General features: G+C 64.5%; 1 non-coding gene across 1 annotated transcript; it reads left to right on the top strand.

Moving 5' to 3' along the window:
- The first annotated feature begins 4,294 nt into the window (after positions 1–4,294).
- On the top strand, positions 4,295–4,447 carry LOC139603585 (5.8S ribosomal RNA). Its single transcript, XR_011683741.1, has one exon. It is a non-coding gene; the product is annotated as a 5.8S ribosomal RNA (ribosomal RNA).
- Positions 4,448–4,518: the final 71 nt, after the last annotated feature.

Raw genomic sequence — 4,518 nt, 5'->3', positions numbered from 1 at the left:
CCTTGGATAGCTGTGGTAATTCTAGAGCTAATACATGCCGACGAGTGCCAACCTCTGGGGACGCGTGCATTTATCAGACCAAAACCAACCCGGGCCCGCCCAGCAGCTTTGGTGACTCTAGATAACCTCGAGCCGATCGCACGCCCCCGTGGCGGCGATGACCCATTCGAATGTCTGCCCTATCAACTTTCGATGGTACTGTCTGTGCCTACCATGGTGACCACGGCTGACGGGGAATCAGGGTTCGATTCCGGAGAGGGAGCCTGAGAAACGGCTACCACATCCGAGGAAGGCAGCAGGCGCGCAAATTACCCATTCCCGACCCGGGGAGGTAGTGACGAAAAATAACAGTACAGGACTCTTTCGAGGCCCTGTAATTAGAATGAGCGTACTTTAAATCCTTGAGCGAGGATCCATTGGAGGGCAAGTCTGGTGCCAGCAGCCGCGGTAATTCCAGCTCCAAGAGCGTATCTTAAAGTTGCTGCAGTTAAAAAGCTCGTAGTTGGATCTTGGGATCGAGCGGCCGTCCGCCGCGAGGCAAGACTGTCCCAGTCCCTGCCTCTCGGTGCCCTCTCGATGCTCTTAGCTGAGTGTCCCGCGGGGCCCGAAGCGTTTACTTTGAGAAAATTAGAGTGTTCAAAGCAGGCCGGCTGCCGGCATACTGCAGCTAGGAATAATGGAATAGGATTTTGGTTCTATTTTGCTGGTTTTCGGAAATGGGGCCATGATTAAGAGGGATGGCTAGGGGCATTGGTATTGTGCCGCTAGAGGTGAAATTCTTGGACCGGCGCAAGACAGCCTAGAGCGAAAGCATTTGCCAAGAATGTTTTCATTAATCAAGAACGAAAGTCAGAGGTTCGAAGACGATCAGATACTGTCGTAGTTCCGACCATAAACGATGCCGACTGGAGATCCGGCGGCATTATTCCCATGACCCGCTGGGCAGCTCCCGGGAAACCCAAGTCTTTGGGTTCCGGGGGAAGTATGGTTGCAAAGCTGAAACTTGAAGGAATTGACGGAAGGGCACCACCAGGAGTGGAGCCTGCGGCTTAATTTGACTCAACATGAGAAACCTCACCCGGCCCGGACATGGACAAGATTGACAGATTGAGAGCTCTTTCTCAATTCCGTGGGTGGTGGTGCATGGCCGTTCCTAGTTGGTGGAGCGATTTGTCTGGTTAATTCTGATAAGGAACGAGACTCTGGCATGCTAACTAGTTACGCAACCCCCGAGCGGTCGGCGTCCAACTTCTTAGGGGGACAAGTGGCGTTCAGCCACCCGAGATTGAGCAATACCAGGTCTGTGATGCCCTTAGATGTCCGGGGCCGCACGTGTGCTACACTGGCTGGCTCAGCTTGTGCCTACCCTCCGCCGGCAGGCGCGGGTAACCCATTGAAGCCCATTCGTGATGGGGATCAGGGATTGCAATTCTTCCTCATGAACGAGGAATTCCCAGTAAGTGCGGGTCATAAGCTCACGTTGATTAAGTTCCTGTCCTTTGTACACACTGCCCGTCGCTACTACCAATTAGGATGGTTTAGTGAGGTCCTCAGATCGGCCTCGGCGGGGTCGGCCACCGCCCTGCTGGAGTGTCGAGAAGACGGTCGAACTTGACTATCTAGAGGAAGTAAAAGTTGTAACAAGGTTTCCGTAGGTGAACCTGTGGAAGGATCATTACCAGTGGGGCTTGGCCCCGGCCGCGTTGTGCCAGGCCGTCTGGCTGGCCGCATGCGCGCGGTGTCATTCGCGCGCCTGCTCCGTTCGCACGCTCGGCCCCTGACCGCCGGCCCCGGTCAGCACCAGGGGCCACACGCCCTTCCCCTTCGCCGCGCGCCACAGCCCCAGAGAGAGAGAGCCCGGAGGCGTGCGGCACCTCCGGGCGCGGGTGGTCAGAATTGGGAGAGGGGGGAAAAGCATGTCACACGTGCCCGCCACCGTGCACGCAGGCGGGGCTCTCCCTGCGCTACACCGTGTGTCACAGCTGGGCCTAGTAGCATGGCACGCTCACCGCTGTTGCAGCGGCTTGCCCCCCCGCCCCCCACACCACCCCTCCCACCCCAGCCTTGCGCCGGTCTGCCGCCGGTCCGTCCCCACCAGACAGCGGGGGCGCGGCCGCAGGCCCCTGAGCCTCTCGCCGCCACAGCCGGCGCCGCCGAACACCGGTTGCCAGCGTGCCACGTGCGGGTGCCCTGGCACGGCCCGAGTTCTCCCGAGCTTGGCTCTCCTTGGTGTGCGTGCAAGATAGCCGCATGAGTGTCAGGAGGGAGGGGTGCTCGGCACGGCCCCTTCCCGGAGGCGGGCCCATCCCTTCCATCGCTGCTGCGCCCCTCGAGCGACGGCCGGCCATCCGGCTGTGGCACCCATTGGCGGCCGAGGTGGCAAGGGTGAGGGAGCTGGGTGGCGGGGCGGCCCGAGCCACGGCAGTCCTCTTGGGCGCGCAGTGCCAGGCTACTGAGGGAAACCCCGGGCTCCGAGAAGGACATGGCGGTGGTGGCGGCAGATGTCAGGCGCGCCCCCGCCAGTGTACGCTCCCCAAAGGCAGCAGCAGGGGAGGCACCCCGGTGGGGCCATGCAGGTCGTTTCCCTCGCCCCAGGGCCAGGTACCTAGCGCTCCGCGCCTCGGCGGTCCCCCCAGTTTTTTTCCCTCGGCATCGTCAAATGCTGTGGGTTTGCCGAAAGGGGCCGGCGGGGGCAGGCGGCGGTTTAAAGACTTGGGCGGCTCAGCGTGGCCCGCCGTGGTAGCTGTGGTGCCGGCGGCGGTGGCGGCAGGCATACCGGGCGGTGGCCATGCGGGGTGCCACTGAGGGGTGGGGAGCAGCTACTCCCACCGATCCCCTGCAGTGGTTGTCCCGTTGCCACCGGCTGCGCTTGTCCGTCGCTGTCGTTGTCCCGCCCGCGCTGCGGGGGTAAACCGTGCTGCGCCAGGGAGGGGTGCCCTGTCCCCCCCTCTCCATGGTCCATGGGGGCCCACCCGCTCGCCTCGCCGTAATGGGCGACGCCGGCAGAGAGTGCACCCTCTCTGCCCTTCCTCAGCCGCGGGATCCGGGCCCCTGGGGCCCGCCCGCGCTCTCTCTCCTCAACCCGCTGCCGCGGTCTCTGGCACGCGCGGCGCTGCATCCAGCACCTCTCCTCCCCTTGATGGCCTTTTCTCCTCGAACGTGCACCGGCAGTGCCGTTGTCCGCCAGCCGTCCCCTGGCTCGACTGCCTGCCTGCTGGTGGGGGCGAGCGCTCGGTGGGCTCTCCGGCGGCGGAGGCCCGCGAGTGCAGGCGATCCTGTGCCGTGCGGCCGCGGCGCTGCTCGACGCGTGTCCCTCCCTGCGGGGACGGTCAGCCGGAAGGCGCCCGCTGTCAGCCGGTGGCGGTCCCGTCCCGGGCCCCGCTCGTCGCATCCTCCATCGCCCTTCCCGGCCGCGTGTGGGCCGCAGGAAGGCGCACAGGGCAGCCGCAGGGGTGCTTCTCCCCGCCTGGTCTCCGCGTGCAAACGAGGAGCGCAGGCCTTGAACCCCAGCTCAGCGCCGTCCTGCCTTCTGCTGGGCGCGTGCCCGAGGTAAGGGGCCCCGGCGGTGCGACGCGGCGGTGGCGGTCCTGGGAGTGCAGCCCCGGTGGCAGCGGGGTCTGCCGTCCGGCAGGCCTTGGGCCCTGGCTATGCCAGCTTGGCTCTCGGTGGCGCCCGCCTCAGGGCTGGCAGCAGAGCGCATCCACTGGTCTCTCACCCACCCGGCAGGGGAGCGGTCCCGCAGGAGGCATGCCGGCGGGGGCTGGTCATCGTCGCGTGCCGTCTCGAACCAGGGGAAGGCCGTGCAGTGGGGAAAGAGATAAGCCGGCCGTGCAGCGGCACAGCGGCACTCTGTGAGGCCCGCGGCGTCGGGGGCCAAGGGAGAGCCGCCGTGTGTGGGGGCCGATGGCCACGCGCCCCCAGCCGCATGCCGTGTGTTTTGTGCCTGTCGTCCCGTGAAAGTGAGACGTGGGTGGGCTGCCGTGCCCTCCCGCATTCCAGCGCGCGCCGCGTGGCCCTCTACGTGGTGGCCGGGCCGAGCCCGGGTGCCTGGTCCGCCTCCGAAGGACAGCATTTGTGAGGTCGGCGTCACCCCTCGCGGGGGAGGCGGTCAGGAGCGCGGGCTCCCCCACCTCTTGGCCGGCCTTCGGAGCGTGGGTTGCTCCAGTTGGTTTTTATTCCACCTTCTGTTTCTGTGTGCTCGTACGGTCAAAGCCAGGTGCGCACCCCCGCGTCCTTGGCCCCAGAGTAACAAAAAAAGGGGCCGCTTGGCGTGAGCAGTGCCCGAAAGCCAGACAACTCTTAGCGGTAGATCACTCGGCTCGTGCGTCGATGAAGAATGCAGCTAGCTGTGAGAATTAATGTGAATTGCAGGACACATTGACCATTGACCATTCGAAGGCACGTGCAGCCCCGGATTCCTCCCGGGGCTACGCCTGTCTGAGGATCGCTTGATGATCAATAGCCATCCGGGGGCCACGCTAGCGGCACGGCTGGGGTCGCCTCTCTGGCCCGTTGCCC

The sequence above is a fragment of the Agelaius tricolor genome, unplaced genomic scaffold, assembly GCF_023055355.1.
Source record: "Agelaius tricolor isolate 1412-34295 unplaced genomic scaffold, bAgeTri1.0.p SCAF_39, whole genome shotgun sequence".
Classification (NCBI taxonomy): domain Eukaryota; kingdom Metazoa; phylum Chordata; class Aves; order Passeriformes; family Icteridae; genus Agelaius; species Agelaius tricolor.
The sequence above is the reverse complement of the archived record's forward strand: the minus strand, read 5'-3'. Positions and strand labels throughout refer to the sequence as shown.